This window comes from Microcebus murinus, chromosome 11, assembly GCF_040939455.1.
Source record: "Microcebus murinus isolate Inina chromosome 11, M.murinus_Inina_mat1.0, whole genome shotgun sequence".
Lineage (NCBI taxonomy): Eukaryota > Metazoa > Chordata > Mammalia > Primates > Cheirogaleidae > Microcebus > Microcebus murinus.
The window spans coordinates 79,554,423-79,579,556 of record NC_134114.1 but is presented as its reverse complement, the minus strand read 5'-3'; positions in this window follow the sequence as shown (position 1 = coordinate 79,579,556).

Sequence of the window (25,134 nt, the reverse complement as noted above, 5' to 3'; positions counted from 1 at the left end):
AAAAAAAAAAATAGAAAGAAATTAGCTGGACAACTAAAAAAATATATATAGAAAAAATTAGTCAGTCATGGTGGCACATGCCTGTAGTTCCAGCTACTCAGGAGGCTGAGGCAGAAGGATTGCTAGAGCCCAGGAGTTTGAGGTTGCTGTGAGCTAGGCTGACACCACAGCAGTCTAGCCTGGGCAATAGAGCAAGACTCTGTCTCAAAAACAAAAAAAACCAAAATCTTCAGTGTGTAACTATCTTTTAGTCTGTGATCATTTCATTATAGTCACTCTTTTGTATTCACAAATATATTTTCACCAAAGAGAGAGGTGAAGAGGTAAAATTGTAAAGTGAAACAAAAATATACATAAAACACATATAACAAAAAATAATTTTTCACGTATCATAGGTTAAAATGGAGATAAATCACTTTAAGCCTACAGCAAAATGATTTGTCTCTTCATGACAAGGATTTTACATCTAATTCAAAGGAAATAGAAAGAAAGCCCACTGACTGATAATGGTAAACATCAGAAAAAGACATTTTGACAACTCACTTTACTCTGCATTCAATGAAAAAGATAATGGTTTGTGATGTCAAAAAAAGACAAAGAGATTTAGAGATGAAAGAATAGCAACTCAACAGTATCATGCTTTTAAAGCATACCAATTATGCCACTTATATGCTGCTTAAATCTTGTGGTTTGGTGCTTTTATAAAATTTCAAAGTATATTGTAAATTGTGTTCACCTCAAACCAAATGATATAGAGACAGTAGTAAATTAATGTCAATGTGTATTCAGTAAGCATATACACTCATACACAGACCTGCACATACTCTTTTCACTTGTAAGCATTTAAACATACCTTGGACTTGGGAAAATCTCTCCAAGAATATACCAATCTAGTATAAAGCATAATTCAACTTAGAGAGTTTCAGTAAAATTTGATAAGAAATTTACATTCAAACTAGAATGTAATAGTTATATTTCAAATACTAGCACAAATTTTCTAAACCTATACATGCCAATTCATTGGGCTAAGGAGCAGGCAATAGTTGAATCCAAGATGGCCATAATTTAAAAAAATTTTCATTGTGTAATTGTGTTTCTAAAAATATATTATATAGCTCACCAATTCTGTGATAATAGAAGCTATTATATTAGAGACTATTATGATAAAAAATGTCTAGAGGACAAGTTAAACTGATATTCTTATTACAGAACTTCTCAGAATCTTAAAGATTATACAGGCATACCTCAAAGATATGATAGGCTTGGTTCCAGGACAAGGCAATAAAGTGAATATCTCAGTAAAGTGAGTCACACTAATCTTTTGGTTTCCCAGTGCATATAAAAGCTATGTTTATATTATGATGCAGTTTTTAAATGTACAATAGCATACTATTTAATAAAAAGGTATATGCCTTCAATAAAAAATACTTTATTGCTAAAAAATGCTAATGCACACCTGAGCCTTCAGTAAGTCATACACCTTTTTGCAAGTAGAGGGTCTTGCCTCAGTATCACTTTTATCAATTAGGCTGCTGATTGATAAAAGTGGTGTTGCTGAAAGATGGGGTGGCTGTGGCAATTTGTTAAAATCAGACAACAATGAGATTTGCTCTATTGATTGACTTTTCTTGTCAAGAAAGATTTTGGTATACCATGTGCTGCTGTTTGATAGGATTTTACCCACAGTAGAGCTTCTAGCAAGACTTGAAAGTCAAAATTACTCCTTGATCAATGGCTACAGATTGGATGTGGTGTTAGTAGACATAAAAACAGCATTAATCTCTTATACATCTCCATCAGAGCTCTTGAGTGACCAGGTGCATTGTCAATGAGTAGTAATAACATGAAAGAAACATTTTTTGCTGAGTAGTAGGTCTCAAGAGTGGACTTCAAATATTTAGTAAACCATGCTGTCAACAGGTGTGTTGTCATCCAGGTTTTGTTTTTCCATTTCTATAGCACAGGCAGAGTAGATTTAGCATAACATTCCAGGATTTTCAGAATGGTAAATGAGCAATGGTAAATAAATTTACCAGCTACAGGTCTGATGAAATTCAGCTGTGAAACCATCAGGTCTGGGACTTTTTTTTTCCTGGAAGATTTTTTATTGCTGCTTCAATTTCATTGCTCATTATTAGCCTGTTCAGCAGTTCTATTTCTTCCTGATAGAGCTTTGGGAGGTTGTGAATTTCCAAGAATTTGTCTGTTTCCTCAATGTTTTCAAGTTTATGTGCAGAGAGATTTTTATAGTATTCAGAGATATTTTGTATTTCTGAGGTATCAGTTGTAATATCTTTTTTCATTTATGATTGAGCTTATTTGAGTCCTTTCTTTTCTATTTCTGGATAATCTACCAAGAAGTCTGTCAATTTTGTTTATATTTTCAAAAAACCAAATTTTGATTCATTAATCTTCTGCATAATTCTTTTGTTTTAGATTTCATTTAGTTCTTCTCTGATTTTAGTTATTTCTTTTCTTCTGCTGGGGAAATTGGATAGACACATGTAGAAGATTGACACAGATCCGTATCTTTGATCTCTCACAAAAATTAATTCATGATGGATAATAGATTTAAATCTAAGATATGTAATTATAAGAATTCTAGAAGAAAATGTTGGACAAACTCTCATAGATATGGGCCTAGGCAAATAATTAATGAAGAAGTCCTCTAGGGCAATCACAGAAACAACAAAAATAAAAAAATGGGACTTGATTAAATTATAAAGCTTTTACACAGCCAAGGAACCTATCATTAGAGTGAATAGACAACCTACAGAGTGGGAGAAAATATTGGCATGTTATAAATCCAATAAAGGTCTAATAACCAGGATCCACAAAGACCTCAAGCAAATCAGCAAGGAAAAAGTCAAACAATCTCATTAAAAAGTAGGCAAAAGACATGAACGGAAGCTTTTCAAAAGAAGATAGACTAATGGCCAATAAACATATGAAAAAGTGCTCAATGTCTCTAATTATCAGGAAAATGTAAATCAAACCAAATTATCCAGTGAGAATGGCTTTTATTAAAAAGTCTCAAAACAACAGATGGTGTCATGGATACAGAGAGAAAAGAACACTTATACACTGTTGGTGAGACTGCAAATTAGTACAAACTCTATGCAAAATAGTACAGAAATTCCTCAAAGAACTAAAAGTAGACCTACCCTTTGATCCAGAAATCTATGGTGAAAGATAAGGATCTGTTTCTACTGGCTATCTACCCAAGGGAAAAAAAAGCCATTTACCAAAAAGATACTGGCACTCTAATGTTTACTGTAGCACAATTCACAATTGCAAACATGTGGCATTAACACAAGTCGCCATCAAGTCATGAATAGATTAATAAAATGTGGTATATGTATACCTTGGAGTACTACTCAGCCATAAGAAAAAATGATGTTACCTTTTGTAGCCACCTGGGTGGAAGTGGAGACCATTCTCCTAAGTGAGGTACTGCAACAATGAAAAAACACAAACACCACATGTACTCACTATCAAAGTTGAACTAACCTATCAGCACTCATGAATACAAAATGGAAGTAAAGCTCAATGGTAATCAATCAGGTGGGGCAGGGGGAGGAGGGGATGGTTGAAATCATACCTAATGGGTACAATGTACACTATCTGGGTGATGGGCACACTAATACTTTGATTAAAGCTATTCAAAAGCAATATGAGTAACCAAAACATTTATATCCCCATAATATTCTGAAATGTTAAAATAGAAAAATTCAAAAAACTAAATAATTTACCAGCTGCATTAGTCCCTAACAGAGTTAACCTGTCTTTTGAAGGTTTGAAGCCAGGTGCTGACTTTTCCTCTCTAGCTATGGAAGTCCTAGACAGCATCCATCTTTTTCCAATAGAAGGCTGTTTTCTCTACATTGAAGATCTGTTGTTTAACGTTGCCACATTCATGAATTATCTCTGCCAGACCGTCTGGATAATTTACTACAGCTTCCACCTTAGCACTGCTGCTGCACCTTGAACTTTTATATCATGAAGGTGGCTTCTATCCTTAATCCTCATGAATCAATCTCTGTTAGCTTCGAACTTTTCTTCTGCAGCTTCCTCACCTCTCTTAGCCTTCATCAAGTAGAATTAGGGGGATTAATCCTTGGCTTAAGGGATATTGTGGCTGGTTTGATCTTCTATCTAGACCACTCACAATTTTTCCATGTCAACAGTGAGCCTGTTTTGCCTCTTATCATTTGTGAGCTCACTGGATTGTCACTTTTAATTTACTTCAAGAACTTCTCCTTTGCATTTACACCTTGGCTACCTCTGTTGTAAGAAGCCTACCTTTCAGCCTGTCTCAGCTTTTGACATGCCTTCCATACTAAGCTAAATCATTCTAATTTTTGCTTTAAAGTGTGAGATGTTTGACTCTTCCTTTTATGTTAATATGAACACTTCAAGGCCATTGTAAGGTTATTAATTGGCCTAATTTAAATATTACCATGTCTCGGGAAATAGTGAGGTCAGAGGAGAAGGACAAAGATGAAGGGACTGCCTGTCCTTGGAGCAGTCAGAACACCCACAACATTTATAGACTAAGTTTTTCACCTTATATGGGGGCAGTTTTTGGCACTCCAAAGCAATTACAATAGTAACATCAAAGATCACTGATCCCCGATCACCATAACAGATATAATAATAAGGGAAAATTTGAAATATTTTGAGAAATATCAAAATGTGACACAGAGACACAAAGTGAGTGCCTGCTGTTGGCAGACTTGCTTGCTACGGGGTTGCCATTAGCTTCAGTTTGTAAAAAATTAATGTATGGGAAGCTCAATCAAGTGAAGCACAATAAAACAAGGTATGGTTTTAATGTCTATTATATACCACATTTTAAATACATTGACAACAGAAGTACTTTGCTTCCTGAAGAACTTTTAGAAATAATAGTTTACATGCACTGAGATATTTTGTTGAAAATTTTCTGGTTTCAATTCTAGAAATATCAGGGAGTTTTTTTTGTTTTTGTTTTTTTTAAATAACAAATAACTCTATTTCCATATATTTGAAATTTATATCTGTGACTTAATGCAATAGGGGCCAAACAAGTGTGCCTAGCATACAGTGAGTACTCAATAGAAGGCAGATTTATTTTTGTAATTTTTATTTTCATTATTATGTGTGTTGGCTCTTAGTGAATAAGCTCATGAAGCCACTCTTAAAATTCTAATACACTATGAAACAAATGAGAATTTCAAAAAAACACTGCCTCACTCTAGTATTATCAGGGATCCTTCTCAGGAAGTAGAAGTGAACTTTTTTTTTTATCATCATCAATTTTCTAGCATCAATATACGTTGCAATTATCTTACTGACCCACAGCAACAAAGTATTAATATGTATTTGCTTTTTATAATGTAGATATTTGGTGGTGATTGTTAATTGTTTCCATTCAATGGTACATTTGCAAAAATAATTAGCTGGTAATAAATGCACTATTCAGGAAAATGAATGAGAGACTGGAAGTGAAAATCAGACTTATGCTTTTGCTTCAACGCCCCTCTGGCAAGTCAGAGCTTCTCAAACTTGAATGCACATTGAAACCCTGGGGCCTTTAACAACACAGCTTCCTAACCTCACTTCCGTAGAGATTTTGAGATTGTCCATGAAACTGATTTTTTTCAACATGTTCTATGCCATTCTAAGAATTTTGATTCATGAGTCAGCCTTTGCCAGACATTATAATCATTATTAGGTTAGGAGGCTTTCTCAGATTTGGCTGATTACTTTCTTCTTCCACTAAGAAGGCTACATTCTCTTAGTTTATTTGTTTTTAGGGGTTTGGTATTATTACCATGTCACAAGCAGATTTATCACCAAAAAATAAGTTCAGCATTTATACGTTGTCCAGAAATAGAATAGCTTGAATCTACTTTAATCATAATGTTAGGTAGATAGTGAGGGATTCCTGGTCTCTTAGGCACAAAAGTGGGTGCTGTTGCCCCCATCTTGGTCCTGCCCAACCCTAATTATTCTCCATACCTGGGGAAGGAGGGGATATCCTACAAATCTGCTAATCAGAACTTGGCATGCCAGCTCCAAAAGAATGCAGTGGACCCTCTAGCCCATGAGACAAGCCACATGGGCACCATAACGTCTGGAAAGTGATCTAGAGCCTACATGTACAGTAACAGATCCCCAACTGTCAATCCAAGTGGTTCTATGGTGACATTTGAACCACAGGGAGGTCCCTATCTGGACACCATTAAACAAGACCCAGACCATGACCAAACTCTCTTTTCCTGCTGCGACAAAGTGTCCAGTTGTCATATGTGGTGTATGTATCGTGCTTTGCAAACCTATGTCCAGCTCTTGCTCTATAACCCTATCTTATTCCCCCTCAATAAACTTCACCACATGCTTCCCTAACTTTGGTGTGTCTGGTCATTCTTCAGCCATGAGCGAACTAAGAACCAACATTCCGGACTAAAACCTGACAATAAGAGAGACTAAAAAGGAAGGAAAACAATTTATCATAAGTGACATATTATTTAGTGATGGTCAACATTCTCTAGGGGAGAAAAAAATAACTTCTCCCCACGTGTTGCAAAGTTCATGGCTAGAACCTCTATAATAAAAGATAGGTTAGCAAGAGAAAAGCATAAAAATCTATTTAATAAAAGCTGCATGTGACATTAAAGCCTTCAAAGACCTAGGGAAAACCATGAATTTTTATGCTAAATATGGTAAAAGAAGGGGATTCTTGTACATAAATATGATTGGACAGAAAGAACTATCACCTAAAGGTAATAAACTGGAAGGAACTCAGCAAGGTCTGTTTGTTCAGAGTCTTTTCTGTTTACCTGCCTGACATTTGTTACTCCTAGTTGTAGAGCAGGATACCTATACCTGTCACATATGTATCTTCAGAGGAGAGAGAAGCTCAGAGAGTGACTTTTATGGCTTGCTTTGAGGAATGGGGATTCTAGTTTCTGAGATCTGCTTCAGATGAGAAAAGGAAACAGGAGAAAGGATGGCAGGAGAAAGTCAGAGAAACGTTCTTGTTTCTGTGCTTTTCTTAATTTCTTTCAGCTTAAAATACTCAGTATGCCAAGGGGCTATATTTTGGCATAGCGTTTCCTTCACCCTATCAATACTGAGACATTAAGGGTCAAAGAAATGAATGCAATTTATTTCCCTAAAGTATGACTCTCAAGAAAATAAACCTTTGAAGGGTTTGAGTTGTATTCCCCAAATCTCAAATTATGATCTATTTTCTTGTAATAAATATCCACAAATTTAACAGGTACTAGATATCAAGCACTGTGCTTCATGCTTGGGTACAAAGATGCAAATGAAATATTTCTACCTTAAAGTAATTATAGTTAATTGACTCTGCATTCCAGATCTGCCCTAGTACTGTGGTACCCTGAGATCAGTGAGCTAATTGGGTTGGGCACTAATGACAATTCTTTAACTAACACACATTTGATAAATGAGACTACAATTGCCTATATGCACATTTTGATTTCTCACCTTCAATAAACTATTTTTAGGTTTTTACTTTCATAGTAATATTAGTAACATTTTAAGGTTGTTCCTTACCTTATAGTTCTTCTATGTCTTTGACCAGTTTAGTTTTCCTCAGTAGTGTCCAGGGAACCTGCTTTAAAGGTATTAAATTGCCCTTTCCTCTAACAAAGGAACAAAAGTGGACCTTGATTTCACCAGGTAATTATGTTATGTTACCCGCCTTTCAGTCATGAAGGATAGGCCTGATCTTTGTGTTTTGAATCTGAAAGAGGCATTTAAAAGAGAGCTATTAACTTCTAAGAAACAGGAAATTCCATGGAAAATACAATGCTGCAACCATTAGAATTTCAGTTTGTCAGCTTTACAAATTAAATTCATGTATCTTGACATTTTATATATTCCTCGTTAGTTTATAGGAAGACAAAAATACAGGGACAGAAAAAACAGTATAACAAGTTATTTCAACATTAGCAATACATGTTGCACAATGGTTTAATACTAAGCATGAGTTATTTGTGGAGTTTCCCCCTCATCTTCATAGGTGTGCTCTGTATCAAACTTTTGTGCAATTATTAATTACAACTTTGAATTGTAATTAATTAAAACTTCTTAAAACTTATATGCATACATATACATATGAATACATCTATATATATGTGTGTGTCTATATTTGTAAACTCTTAGAGTTTATCCATATTAAGATTGTTTTCTTCATCCATTAACTACTTCTTGCATTTTCCTTACTTACTTTGGGTAAGGACATGCACAAAAAAGTAGTGGCATAAGAAATATCACTTATTTGATGAGAGTCCTTCAATTCTTTTTCAGGAATGCATTTGACATATCTAAATAAATCAAACACAATTTCTGATCTTTGTGTCACCAAAAGGTTTTATGAGTTTTCAAATTTACTATCCAATACATACAGTTTCTATAGCAACTGTGTAACAAAACATAGCACTTGTGTTATAGCACTTGAAGAAAGAGAAATACTCCATAGGCACTCAAATACATTTTTAAAATTAGATAATAACTTGTCTTTCAGTGAGTAACATTCCATGTTATAAATACAAATGGAACTTCATATAGTCTTTCCTGCACAATGATTACATCTTTATCTATATTTATATGCCAGTTTATTTTCAAAGAAGTTAGCTAGATACAAAATCTGTACCTTATGGTAAAATGTATTCATTTTACAAATGAAGTGACTGCTAGTCAAATAAGTGACTGCCAAATAAGTGACAATAAGCTAGTCTTGGTCAAAATTTTCTCCCAGTGTTATTTTAATAATCAATTGACTTATAAGCACCCACTATGCGCAGAAAAACTTAAGGCATACACATGAAAGGCATGAAAGGCAAGTCACTGATCATTTAATTACCTTTAAAATAAATAGTTCTAATATAAAATAACAATGATAATAAAATAATGGTTACAGAAATCTAGAATTATTCAATATAATGGGAGAAACAGGGACAAAGTAGATGGATTTATAGAATAAGAGGAAAATTAAGGAATTATCCATTAATTATCAACTTTATAAAGCAATCCAAAAATTTAGAGATACTTGAATGTGATTGACTTTTTAAAAAATAAACTTTATTTTTTAGAATAGTTTTAGTTTTAGGAAAAATAGAGAAGATAGTATAGAGAGTTTCCCAAAACCCCACTTTCATTTTCTCTTATTACTAACATTTCATATTACTATGGCACATTTGTTATAATATAATGAACCAATATTGATACATTACTATTAACTAAAGTCTACACTTTATTCAGATTAACTGAGTTTCTAATCTAATGTCTTTTTCCTATTCTAGGAACCCTTTTAGGATGCCACATGACATTTAGTTGTCATGTCTTTTGAGCCCCTTTCTGGCTGACATTTTCTCAGGTTTTCCTTATTTTTTATCATGTTCCAGGAGTGAACATTTATGCTCCCCTTTGAAGGGCAGAATATCTATACAAATTACTTCAAATTCTTCTGCTCAGGATATTTATCTCTCCACATCCCCAGTTGTTTACTTATTTATCATTTATATATATACAGGCTCATGGATATTTATTATACTTTGAATTATAATCCACAATACTTGTTTTATTTTTGAATACTTAATTTATTTTTATATTGCTCAAATCTTTCCAGCTTCAACCATTATGAGCTTTTCTTCTTTTTTTTTTCTTGAGTACTTCCTAACTTTCTGCCACTACAATACAGTCCAGGCTCATCTTGCATATTTCCTGTTCCAGTCTTAGGATCAGCTGTTTTTCCTAGAACCTCTGGTTCCTTTAATTAGAGATTGGTGTTAGAAACCAAAGTCTGAGTGCTAGGTGTGCTCATAGCTGCTGGGGTTTTGTTGCTTCTAGGTCCTCTCAGCTGTGAGAGTAAGGGCATATGTGTATGCATAATATGTACACAAACACATATCTGTAAATATTTTCATATATAATCATCTGTGATATATTAAGGTAAATATGGATCTATACTGATGGTTCCAATTCTAATCCATTACTATATAAATCATTGTAGCTTTCTCCTTTTGCTTATTGCAAACTCCTGCTCTAACAGTTATATACATACATACATACATATATAGAGAGTTGTATATTTATATGTACAAATATATATATATATATATATATATATATATATATATATATATATATATATATGATGACCTACATTAAGACTTGCTTTTTGCACTTTGAAGTTCTATGGGCTTCACAAATGCATGGTGTCATGTGTCCTATGGTATCATACAGAATAATTTCACTGCCCTAGGAAATCATCTGTGTTTCAACTATTCAACTCTGTATCTCTTCCTCTGGGTTCCTAGAAAGCACTGATCATTATACTTACCCTATACTTTTTCCTTTCCCCAAATGTTATATAATTGGAATCTTGGAATAGCCTTTTGATTAGCATCTTTCAATTAACAATATGTATTTTAGGTTCATGTCTTTTTATGACTTAATAGCTCATTATTTTTATTGCTGAATGCTATTATAGTGTATGGATATACTATAGTTTTTTATCCTTTTAATTATTGAAAGACATCTTGGTTGCTTCCAGGTTTTGGTGATTATGTATAAGTCTGCTATAATCATTTATATGCAGGTTGTCATATGGACATACGTTTTCAAATTAGTTGGATAAATAGTTATGATTATGATAGCTGGGTTATAAGGTAAGGTTATGTTTGGCTTTATAAGAAACTGTGGGGCTGTCTTTTGAGGTAGCTGTACCATATATCCATCAATAAATTTTTGATGTCTATCTTGTTTTAATTTGTAATAACCCAGTGACAAATGCATGGTGTCTAAAGTCTAAAATTAATTGCTGCTCGTGTTGTTGTTTGCAATGAACAGATAAATTTAGACTCTATCACTCCGTTATGACTAGAAGTAGCCCCTGTCTTTAGTGATTCATTTTTATTGCATTTTATAAAAGTATTGGTCTGCAACAGATTGACGATTTACAAAATCAACAACAAAACTATGTCTTATCACGCCAGATAGTTTGGATAACACTGCTACGAATTACCACTTAGCATTCATCCTTTATTTTTCCTGCTTTCTATTCAAGGTCTTTTTATTTCATTCATCTGGAAGATTTCTTAAATTTATCTATTCATTGTGTTCACTGCTGATTCTCATTGCCTAGGTTGTGTCTTTTGACGTCTTACCCTGGTCAGTCTCATTTATGGCATCACCACATGAGCTAACAATCTTCAGTTGGAGGATGGAAATTTCTTTGCTTTGACAATCTCAAAATAGAGTTGTACTGTGCTCCCAGATACTCTTCACAGGTATTTAGTCTGTAAACCTTTTCTACTATTCCTCCTGCACCTCCTCCTCCTGAACTCAGATAGGTATGCACAAAAGTTGATAAGCTATTTACTTAACTCCTTTCTTCATGTTGCACATGCTTTTTTTGTCCCCAAACTCCTCTCTCTTCCCTGGTTTATCCTCAATGTTTTCCACTCCCCCTGGTCAACTCAATTGCTATGAATATGTTAGCGAATATCTTTGCTAAGAATTAAGTTTCAACCATTCTAAATATTCTATGCCAAGCTCAGTATTAAAGTCATTGTGTATGGAACATGGCTTTGAAAATTGAAAGGCATTTTTCTCAAACATCTGTACCTATGTTGTTATTGGAAAAAAAAATGAGCCTACCCAACATCTCAATTTATACTAATATTGAATACAATGTAAGGATAAAAGCAACTTAATTAAGACTTCCATCTTAATTTTCTATATTTAAAATATTTTGGCATTGTCATAAACCAAAGTCGAGACAACATCTATAAAACAATTGTGTTCTGCAGATTACACAGATCTATTGACTTTGTGCAGTGTTACTGGTCAGACTCCAAACTGTAAGGAATTAGGGGTTTCTATTTTGTTTTTTTGAGACAGAGTCTTGCTCTGTTGCCCAGGCTAGCATGCCATGGCATCAGCCTGGTTCAGAGGCTCAAACTCCTGGGCTCAAGTGCCCCGGTCTCGCTATCAGTAGGGATAACAGGCATGTGCCATCATGCCTGGCTAATTTTTTCTAGTTTTAGTAGAGGCAGGATCTCATTCTTGCTCAGGCTGGTCTCGAACTCCTGACCTCAAACTATTCTTCTATCTTGGCCTCTCAGAGCGCTAGCATTACAAGTGTGAGCCACCTCACTGGCCAGGAGTTTCTAAATACTTGCTAATATGGAAGAAAAGAAGTCCACTGATTTGTCACTGTTCCAGTACTGTGAGAACACAGAGGGCAACATGACTGTGCATTATGTTAGATTTTAACTATAAAATACTCACTCAAATATATTAATTTGCACTTTCCAATAAGTATTAATATTTCACAGAAAGCTAAATCCTATGCACAAACTGTAGAAGATACTAAACTATACTTATGAAAATAAGTATTGTTTTGAACAAAGACTTTGGGCCTCCCAGAACTTTAAGATAAAGAATTCAAAAACCATGTAAGGTTGTCAGAATTGTTACTGTAGTCAGTGATCACTTCAAATCCATACAATGCTGTCTACTGACTACTGTCTACTGTCTACTGCCTACTGTTGAATTCTCAGCCACATTCACACACATAGATGATGTATCTTTCCATGGTATCAATATAAAAATAAAAAAAATTCTAATATATAATTGATAGCATTATTAGGACCTGGTTTGGGAGCCAACAAAAGTTTTATGTGGAATTTCCATGAGTTTTCCTGATGGGTGTTTAGGTTCTCTTTATTTTGGAAGTGATTCCTTTTCTGTTACTGAAGAGATGTTAACTAAGTGTTGCTGAGTAATGCTGTTAGATTTCTGCACCTGGATATCTTCTTTCTTTCCAATCAAATTGCTCATCTTTAGGGACATGGAAATGTTTGGCGTGCCAATAGCAAAAATCATTTCTAAAAATTTGATCCTGTGTTATTGTGAAAGCAAAATCCTGCCTTCTGATTTTATCACAAAAAAATTTTCAGCCATTTTATAAACTAATAAAATGAACTGAAATGGAACCACCTAAGTCATTTTGCATTAATATTAATAGAAGTTGTCCAGTTTTGATCATGTGTAACTCACAGTGGGAGTGAGGTCAAATCACTTATTTGGCTATAGTCTTGAGCCCCTTTAAGCACCTCATAAATTCTTATCTAGCACTAGCTTTGGACTGTAGTAAGAATGTTGAAAATATTTACACCTGTGCTGGTAAATTCCCTCTTAGGCTATTCCCATTCACTCAGTAAGTAATTTTAAATTCTTTTTCAAACTTTCAGAAACTTTTTTTTAAATCCTGAACAATAGCTGAAAGTATTTTTCTTAGTTTTATTCTTTTCTATTTTTTTTTTTTCTTCACCTATCTTCTTAAGTATCCCGGCTATAAAATTATGGGATTTTTCAGAAAATATTCCTATTGTGGAGACGTACTAGACAAAAAAGTATCAAGGTCTGTCTCTGCTCCTGACCTTTTTCATTCAGATTTCTTTGTTCTCCATCTCTCAAGTTATATATCTCTATATACTTTTGTCAGTGAATATGCTCATAATTTTAGTCATAGCAGTCCACAAGGTATATTTACACTTAAATGTGAGAATTACATAACAGTACCTTCTTGTGTCAGTCTCCACTCCCTTGTGTATCTCTTTTTCATTTAAAAGAGTTTTTTTCCTCACTGCTAAGAACTTTTCAGTAGTCATTCTACCACTCAGTTCTAATGAAATCTCTATTCCCTCAAGTTATTCCATGAATCAAAATTTGATGATACTGTAAACTTAATTTCAACATTAGACATTAAGACACATATGGTAGGCAGCAGGTAAATTCTTAATCTGAATGTGACAATACATGGAATAAATTCAGAACAGAGATATGGCAAATATCCAAAACAATAACCTCTAATAAAAAGAAATAAAGTTGAACTTTTAATCACTTTGATAAATGTGAAGACATTTTGATCAGAAGGATTCTTATAGGATCCAACATCCTATTTGCCCCTATTTTGTTTGATACTTACAAAAATATTTTAGGATAACAACTGCTATGAGTAATACATGTTGAACAAATGCAAAGATGAGAGAATGAAGACCTTCAGTCTAAAAAATATTTTTGCTTATTCTTTAAGAAGTAAATTCTCAATTATTTTTCAGCCAGCTGCTGTTTGCTGACTGGAGTCGTGTAACTCTATAAGAATGTTCAAGTTAATATATTTCTCTAGTTAGAAAAGTTTTCAGTTTTAAAAAAAGAACAAAAAAATGTTTGTCTGCAAAATAACCTTGCAGACCAAAGAGAACTTAGTACATAAGTGATGATGGTAGAGTAGGCAGATGGATGACCCTATTCATCACATTGACACATGGATAAGAGCAGAGGTCATGCCGTCCTCTGAAAGGTTTTATTTACATATGTTTAATGAGTTCCTCTCTTAGTATCAACCAATTAGTTTTAAATGGAGTAATGGGAAAATATGTTTTTTTCTAATCTAAATGTTCCTTATGCATATTGTAAAACACATATCAATTTTAGGATTCTGTGGGTAGTTCCATATTTATTTCTAAATTAAACTTTTTACAATTTTTTTCTGAAAAAATTGTTATATATTTTAGTCTTTAAAGTAGAACCTTTAAGATCATAGTATTTTACACATACCTTGTGTTTTCTTTAAAATAACATTTTCCTAATGGTGTCTTATTATTTTATGAGATTGATTTTTTTTATAAATGATTATTGAGGGTCTTAGACACACCCACCAATTATGAGTTCTATTTATTCCAGAAGTCAATGGAAAATTGACATTATAATCTCTATATAAATAAGTAAACTGAAAACTTATTTTTTTCTCACCATAGCAGGTATGTAGCAAAACTGGTATAATTTTTTTCCTCCAAATACACAATATGTGCTCCATCTAGGCTTACAATATTTATACTGTGTTTGGACACAGTATTAGAAATAGTGAGAGCACAGTATTTGAAATCGTAATCTTCTCTTTTAAAATTGTACATGTTTGACTCTGATATTTCACACTGGTATCAATAGTAGATTTAAAATTGTGGACTTCCATTTACTGCCCAGTGTGAGTGTGTGTGTGTGTGTGTGTGTTTTTAAATTATCATTCTTATTAATATTTAAAACTTAGATATATAGCTTAAAATCCAGATTTCTTAATTTTTATAAAATTGTGATGTCTACTACCTTTGTGTCACTTTCCTTCTGAATCCACTCAAGCTAAGTGGCTGTTTTTCTGTTAGGACATGTGCACTATATTTCACATACTCGAGACATTGTTTCCACTTAAGTTGTTGATTGATTCCCTTGGGTGTTTGATTTTATAATCTTTGATATGAATCCTATCTTTTCTCCATTGAATCACAGTCTAGCTTCTAGTTGCTTTTTGAAGACTTCCTAACAGCATCTAGGCCTGGAAATCATTTTTATTTCTGTCTGCTAGTTCGTTTTTTTTTTATTTAAAAGGCTAATTTGGAATTTAGCATAAACATGATATGGTTTAGCTAAACTCCAATCTCCCAAGTGGATTATAAATCCATTAAGCAGATGGACCACATTTTGCATCAATCTATATGCCTAGCTCTGTAATACGATGCCCTCAACAAGTAATAATTTTTATAAGGGAGTCTTTTATTCTACCCATGGCTTAGTATCTAAGGAGACACTTCAATTTTTTCAAATAGAAATTCATTTAAAATTTAATTTGTATTACACAGGTCTGGGCACTACAGGTATATGAATTTCTTCGCAATATAATATTATGGCACTGTCTCGGAAAGCTGATAAGAAAACACTTGCTTTAATTTCAGGCAATCATGTACAAGTAATTAGTTTCAGTTCCAATCACTTGACTTAAATATTTTCAAGTAATTTGCAGGCTGGGGATTCAGCAAAAAAAAAAAAAAAAAAAAAATTAAAAATGTAGAAAATTGCCACAGGTATCATTTTGGTAACAAGAATTTACCTCTGACTCAGTCAAGATTCACATATACTGTGGAGATATAACTCAAAATTCAGAGGACATGTAATACTCTATGAAAATGTAGTTTTATTATGTAGTAAATGGAATATGTAAGAGATATAAAATCAGGAAAGAAAAAAATTAAACCTGTAGACCGTAGGAGTTCAAAGCCTTTAATTAGAGTTTAAACTGTGACTTCAGATTCTTCAAATGCAGTTTAGGTGCTTCGTAAACTATAAGGAATAGATTATATGTATGTAAATGAGAGTTTGTTTGATTGACACAGTAAAACACACTTTAGGACAACATTCAGTTACCCCCAAAATACTTCAGAATTACCATAGAATTGTTAGTTAACAATTTGGGTTTTACACTCTCACACAAATACACAGCTTTATATTGGTCTGCCATTCTATCCATTCTATATATTGGAGTTGAAAACATCCTCGTAAAACCAACAGAAATAACTCCAAAGATTCTGCTGTATAAGAGCAACAGAAATAAACTTATTTGGCTATCCCCAATCATGGCAATATCTCATTCAAGTCCAATTTGTATTGTGTATGTATTTCACTAATTAGTATTATAAATAAGATAAAGTTTTAATAAATACAACGTGAATTAAACAGAAATCACGTTGTTCGGACATTAATTATACAAATTATTGGTAAGTATTAGAGTTGGAAAATGCCTGATTGGTAACATAAAAAAAGTTTTTAGAATTTTTTTCTCTTTATCATTCCTCTGGCAGTATAATATAATAAGTTTTATAATTTAATAAATTTTGTTGAAGTGGATCATCCTTTTCGATCTCTTAGAAAAATTGAACTTTAAGAAAAAATAATATATTTTAAAACACACTGCGAACAATTTTCAAAGGACAAAAGCCACCATGAACCAGAAAGGAAGAGAGATAGCCAAGCAAGAGAAATAAATTTGACCTCACTCCACCGAAGTTGGCTCTCCTAAAAGTTGACCTAGCAGGTATGTGCTGGGATTTTAATTCCTATATTGGGAAGAAGGATGTGACTTTTTTTATGGAAAGCAGAATTGCTGAAACTGTGATGATTGAATAAAACTCCCTCCTTGAGCCAACAGTAGTCAGGCTCCTATGAGCCCTCTTTTCCATTAGTCCTCAACCTTGGCCTATAAAAACTGCAAACCCTCATTACAAATAAGTTCATCCATGCCCCTACCTTGTATTCACACTAAGAAACTTACTTGACAAATATTAGCATAGTTTCTAGCAGTTCTAGGCCACATTCTAGTATGGTCCCAGCTCATTTTAAAATGCCTGCTTGGAAAAGCTCAAGACTGCCAAAAGAATTAACTCTTAGTTCTAGCCAACACCTGCAGTTAGGGCTTTTTCCCAGTTTCTATGAGAAAGAAGAAGCCTAGCTGATAAGCATCAGTTGGCAAACCCAGCTAGGCCAGTCACTTGTACCAGCCTCCTTCCTGGTTTTTGTAAATTGCCACTTCTCTGCCTCTGCTCAAGCCTCCACTCCCCTCTCCTACTTCCTTTTTCTCTCTTTAAAATGCCCAGTCACCTCGGCACAAATTAAAGTTTTCAGTTCACAATGGACCCTCTTCCCTATTGTAATAGTTTATTACTGAATAAAATCTTCTGTTGTCACTTTAACTAGAGTGTATAGCTTTGGTTGTTTTTGACATGGTCCACATGAGAAATCAAGATTAGAGGCACACTGTTCATTACCCGAAAAAGTTGAGAAGGTGTCTACTCTGTGTTTGAGAGGAAAAAAATAATAAAAAAAAATAGAAACCCAAATATTTAACAAGGCTTAATTCTAAGAAATTACTAATCCAAATTTTATAACACATGGTTGTATCATTTTATCTAGAAGTTATCGAACTAGAGGAAAATTAACCCTGCTCAAGACAAATGCAAATTTAAAAACTGAAAAATCAGAAAATAATAAAGAAAAGTAAAAAAATGGAACAAACATGAAGCCAAAGCAAAAAAAAAAAAAAAAAAAAAAAACTTGAATGAAAAATAGAACAATTTGAAGGAACTCTAAAATGTATTTAAAAATCAAAGTGGAAAGTAAAGAAATACAGGAATTGATTGACTAAAACTACGGTGCTCAAAAAATGGTAGTGTTCAACAGGGATTGCGGAAGGGAGACCCACATCTTAAGGAAGTAGTGAGCATTGCGGGGGGGAAAGGGATTACCTCTATCCCTTTTTAGGGAGAGATAAAGATATACATTGTAACCAAAAAAAAAAAAATACTGTTTGTGTGCATCACTACTTCAACGTTACAGTAGTTATGAGACCTGCTGCTGGAATTTGTTTAATATGTTAATAAAGAAGCACATATATGATGACATCAGAAAAAAAAAGAAATACAGGAATATATGTAACATAAGACACAATTGAAAAAATAGTGAAATAATGTTTCCAAAATTGAAAACAGCGTGACTATATCATGACAATTCTTGTTTTCTTGTCAGCACTATTTCTCCACTTTTCTTTCAAACAGAAATTCCGTTTTAATTTTTCAAACATTCATCATTGTTTTACCAGGGTAAATGCCTCAGAGGAAGCTGATCCAATCCCAACTTCCAAGGATGGTCTTCATTAGCTCAAGGAAGCTATGGGAATATACCCCATATATACCCATACTAGCTATCTGAATATGTCACAATTCCACACAAGGTGTAATGATAGGAAAAAATTCCAATGTCCCAACAGAAAAAAAAGTTTATCTTCTTTGACTGAATTATGTTGTATATGTGGATATTCTGATTATATATCAGATATATTATATAAAACATATTATTATATAGTATTTTGATATCATATATAATATTATATGTTAGTGTACATTACATAATAGTATATATGAGGCTATCATTGGAATTATAAATGTGCATAGGAGATGGCAAAACAAAAAAATGGAAAGAAAATGGATATTGAAGAGGAACTGAAATGCATAAGAAGCCTACCCTAGACGCTATACTACCTCTAGACTTTTTGTTATGTGAGTTATTTGATTCCAGTTTTCTGTAACTCGTCAACAAATCACCCTAACCTGATATGCACTGAAATGTCAAATTTAATTATTAAAAATAGATAAGGCAGACCAAAAGAGGATAGAGATTATGATAAAAACAACTGTAAAAGGATTATCATCACAAGGTAAAATATAGGATTAGGGAATAAAAATTATAACTGCAAACTTTTAATAAAAGACAAAAATTGTCATATATATTTTATGCACATATATAATATTTTGTTCTATATTACATATACTATACATGTCTTACATTAATATTTATATGATCTTGTACATTCATAGACACACACAAATTTGTCATATGTCAGAAATGCCAAATAGATCTATGACAAAAATGAACGAACTGAATGCTTGAGAAAGACACAAAATGAAGTATCCAATTTTCACTGGTTGATATATTATCAATTTGTATCTCCTTTGTAAATTGTCCTCAAAATCCAACGCAAGAATTGCATCACATTTTTCTCAATTAATTTATGTTTCTCTAATCAATCAATGCCCCACAACCTGATAATAGTGTATGCCAAATATTTTATCATTTACAATAAAATAAAATAATATTTGTTTTGAGAATGGAATTATATTCCAAATGATTAGAAATATACTTCATTTATTTAAAGTGCTATATAGTATTCAATTGTATAAATTTATCCATTCCCATAACTGCTGAATTAAATTTGTATTCTCTAACATAGAGAGATATGAAAAAACCTAATGTTAAGTGAAAGAGTTGTATAGGTGCAGTATAAAACATTTATACAAAATAAATATAATTTTATATAATGTTTTCAGCTATAGGTATATATTTGATATAATAGTGATGTTACACATAAGTTAAAAATATCATTTATGGGGGTGATGGAAAAAATGGAAGTCAGGAAGAATGCACAAAGGTATTTGCAATACTTAATTTATTTTCATATAATATATGCCTAATTAAAAGAATGGAAATTTTAACATTTAAACTTCTGGATGATGGGTACATGGGTAATCATAATCTTACTTTCTGTTCTTTTCTCCATCATAAAATTTATCAAAACAAAAGTACATGCATAAACAAAAGTTATATTTCTATAATGTTGTAGAAGTAAATCCTGAAGCCTCATGGCATCCTTAAATATTAAATGGCAAGGTTGAGTGATTCATAGTACACAAATAACAAGATATAGTGGGAAGTTAGGTTGGCAACCTTAGACAAGCTACTCAATATTTTAGAATCCCCAGTTTCTTATTAATAAAAATGACCACTAATAGGGCTTGTCATGTATAGTTGTTTTGAAAATTAAATGAGACCACATATATAAAGTCCTTGAAATATAGAAGGCACTATACAAATGCTAATTCTTCTCCCATAGTCAAATATCCACTGTCTTTTATAACCTATTCTAGAAGACAGGAAGAGTTTCAATTGTTTTCATCCTCAGTCATCTGCTTAATTAATTATTTTAAAGACATTCTATGATACCCTGATATTCGGGGCAACTATTATTATACTTCAGAATTTTCAAAAAGTAAATTAACCAGAATTTGAGTAATTGCAACTTTAAATATTTATTATGTTGTATATGACTAACTTATAAGATTCAGTTATGTTATTTTTTTCATTTTGTTGACGTTTGAATACTAGATATCTATCTTCTCATACTCATTGTAGAAATTTTACCTTTATTTAAATTATATTTCAATTGTTCTTATTTCTGTTTGTACTGCACACCTCCCATTTAAAAATAATAATTAGGGGGAAAAAAGCAAGGCTTCTGAGAACAGACCAGTTTGTTACAGCAACTCTTTTTTCTCTGCGAAAGGTTGGAGTTAGGGATTTAGTCCACACCGATAATTCTCAACAAGGCAAACTGACTTTGAAAATATCTTTACCTTTGAGAATTTTCCCTTTTTCAGTCTGATATCCTTTGACTGATATTTAATAATATGTTGCCATGGTGGGAGATAAAAGACAAAAAAGTATGTAAGAAGTAGGATCCAATATTGCATATTAAGGTACTTTCATTCTTATAGGCCAATTTTTATTTATGGTTTGATATATAACTGTCACATCATATATATTTCAAAAGAGGTAATATTTTGACAAGGCAGGAAATTGCACACTGAAATATATTTTACCCACGTATACACACATAAATACACTCTCTTCCTCTCTGTCTCTTTTCTGAATTTGAAAACTGACTACCTAAAGAAGAACACTTCATTTCCAAATATCTCTATTAGATGCCACCTAATGAATCGAAACTTAAATACAAAGGGTACGTTGTGTTGGGGAAATTTAGGACTGTAAATCCACTTCCTAATGTTGTAACACTCATGGCGTCTGTATCCCACGGCTTTCTAGTAATTGTAATCTGCTTTGCCCCCTGTGTTAGAGATATAATTACGTTAACAGCTTTCCTACACAGGCACCATACATTGCCATTATGAAGCCAGCTTCATTTAATTAGCATCATGTAGTAAATTAGCAGTTATAAGGACTGCTGGGTACAAGGGGATCTCCATTTTCTCACCATTTACTTAATCCTCAGTCAATGTTAAGATTACTGCTCACTGAATTTCCATAGCAAAATCACCGTCACCCTCTTCAGATGTTGTGATTCAGCATTTGCATGGATTTGGAACAAACAGTTTTCTCCGGATGCCCAGGAGTTAGGATTATTGAAACCCCATCCTGCTCCTGATTGGGAAGACACAGGAATCCAGAGAGTAATGCTCACATGAATGAATTCTTTTTTCTTTCAAAGTGGCAATTAAAAAAAAAAACTTGATAAGAAGAGTGGTATTAGCTAGGGAGTAAATAGAAAGGCAGAGTGATATTTTTTAAAATAAAGTTCACAGATTTTATTAGCATTTTAAAAAGAAGACTTCTTTATGCCTAGTGCTGGGTGGAAACACATAAAATTAAATTACATTATTATTTATCCCATTATTGAGCCTATAGTGTGCTGTGAAGATGATTAATAACTTCTGTTATTTGTTATGAGTACATGTGCTTGGTAATTCATTATGGCTCAACTGTGTTGAGAATTATTTTCAAAGTAGCAAAAACTACTAGTTTTAAGCAGAAAGTATCAAAATCATGGAGCATCAGAAAAACATTATTTGCCTAATATGGAAAGGGCACAATACATATTTAAAATGTCATCTCATGGTGGTATATCAACATCAGTTAATTCTATGGCTATATATTGAAAAACTCTATAAACACTTCATGCCTTTATGATCAGAGTCTATAATAACTCAAGCTCCAATAATAAAAAAATGAATTAAACCTTCCTAAAGTATTGTCAAAAATAATCTAAAAAAATTATATTTTTATTTTCCATTAGATTCTACAGGTGCCCTGCCAAATAAACTATGGGCAGGAAATATCATACATGCATAGAAAGCATTTCATTTACATTGCTCATCAAATAAGTAGAAGAGATGAGCATAGACAACCTGTTTGAGTCTTTTCTCAACAAGAAAAATGTAAAGTATTTGTATCCAGACTATGTGTCCCATGGATTCCTCAATTGTGAATTTCTGACCCTCGAGAAAGAATATCTGGCATCAGGAGCCAGGCCCAAGAGGGGTTTCTGCCCTCACTAGAAGCAGGCACCTGGGGTGTCTTATCTACTTTTCAGAGGGGCCAGTTCCCTGTGACTCTCGCCCTACTTGCTGGCCCTGCCCTCTGCAGTAATTGCTCCTAGACCCACAGGTTTCTCAGGGACACCACCCAACAGTATTGCCTCATGTCTCAGTTCAAGGCCCTTTGGCCTCTTGCCCTGAAGATTCTCCGTTCCCACAGGGCCAGGAAAGAACAAGATGGCTGCTCTGAGCCCACAAAAATACAGCACCGTGCCAGGCCTGGCCTTGGAGCCTGCAAGCTGCTGGCAGAAAGATGTGCCACTGTATACACACTTGTTGGCTTTCGTGCATCCTACAGCTTATACTTTGGGTGCTGTAGTTGTTGTCTTAGAACTGGTTATTGCTGGTAACTTCTCTGAGAGGCGCGATTGATGTACATGAGGGCACTGACACTCTGTGAGGCAGATTGAGCAATGGAAGAAGGAAGCCAATGAGTAAATTTTCTTCTTTGGAGACATAGTTGTTCACAGGGTCTCTATCCTTTCCTCGCCTTACCTCCCCTTTCTTCTCAATCTTGCTTCCCTTGGAATTTATGCCCTATAAAGTATTAGCATGCAAGATGTTAGGCTCAATTTTCCAGGCAACTAAGTCAGCTAACTAACCAACTGAAGACAATGTGTAGTTCTCCGACCAGCCAGCTAGATATGAGAGTCAGAACATTAAACTCAGGCACTGTTCTCATTGGAAAACTCCCACCACTTTAGTCAGATACTATCGACCTTTATATTACACATATTTCATGTTTTTATTTTTTTATTTCAGCATATTATGGGGGTACAAATGTTTAGGTTATGTATATTGCCTTTGTCCCACCCAAGTCAGAGCTTCCAGCATGTCCATCCCCCAGACAGTGCGTACTGCACCCATTAGGTATGAATCTACAAATTTTCTCTTCCCCCTCCCACCTGCCTGACACCCGATGAATGTTACTACTACATATGCACAAAAGTGTTGATCAGTTAATACCAATTCAATGGTGAGTACATGTGGTGCTTATTTTTCCATTCTTGTGATACTTCACTTAGTAGAGTGGGCTCCAGCTCTATCCAGGATAATACAACAGATGCTAGATCACCATTGTTTTTCATGGCTGAGTAGAACTCCATGGTATACATATACCACATTTTATTAATCAACTCATGTATTGATGGGCACATCGGTTGTTTCCACATCTTTGCAATTGTGAATTGTACTTAACTCCAGTGAGAATGGCCTTTATCAAAAAGTCCCCAAACAATAAATGTTGGCATGGATGAGGAGAGATAGGAACACTCAAACACACTGGTGGGACTGCAAACTAGTACAACCTATGTGGAAAGTAATATAGAGATACCTAAAAGAGCTATAAGTAGAACTACCATTTGATCCAGCAATCCCATTACTGGGCATCTACCCACGGAAAAAAAAGACATTCTATGAAAAAGAAATCTGCACTAGAATGTTAACAGCAGCTCAATTCACAATTACTTATATTTTAAATATGCATCATTATTTGGCTTTGAAGCCAATCATATTAGGACGTAGCAAACTTGAAAAGATGATTTTAGGGATTTCTATATTGTTTTTATGAGAGGACTATGTGAGATTGCAAGGAAAAGAATAACTGAAACAAGAATAAACAACTAATTAATATAGTGCCCAGAGCCCTAAACAATTTAATATGTCTTACAGCCATTACTGCTGTAAAATTCAGTACATAAACTGATATCATATTAATGGTCTGGATTATTAGAAAAAGTTCAAATTTGTTTATTTTATTCTATGTCAAATAAGACAAGCAAGTTCATTGGAGAATTCTCAAATAAATAATTAAAATGCACAGATGCTTAGATTGAACATTGATGCTTGATTTGTCAGAGCTAGACATTCTAACAAAACAGCCATCTAGAACATTTTTTCTCTAAGTTTCCAGATCATATTTAATTTCATTGTTTTCAAGGAGTTAAATATTTTCATTTGGCAATCTGAAAATATACGGAAGAATTAGAAGAATACTCACAGTAGCCAGAAAGATCACATAGTGAGATACCACACTGTATTCTTGTTTGTTTGTTTGCTTGTTTTTACTGTTCTGACTGTGTGAATCAGGTAAACATTCCTTTATATTCTCCACAAGCCTATGCTATTTATTTATTAAAAACATATGAGGCATATATGAGACAGAAATTGTTATAAGCACCTCAAAATTTATGTACTAAGAAATAAGGTCGGTCCTAGAATTATGATCTGATGGGGACAATGGCACAACTTGCCCAAAGGCTAGCAGCTGGCCCATGGGAAAATCTGACTTGGCTCAGACAGTCCGGCCACAGAATCTGTGCTCCTAATGATCACATTAGCATTTTTCTTGCCAATGTAGAGTAAAACAAAACACTTTTATGTGAAAATTTTATTTTTGCTTTGTTGATGAGGGAGGGAAGAGGAGCAGTGATACTTAGATCTGTTATCAAGGTGTCTCCTTGTGCCACAGAGGAATTTTGGTCTCAGTTTTCAAAGC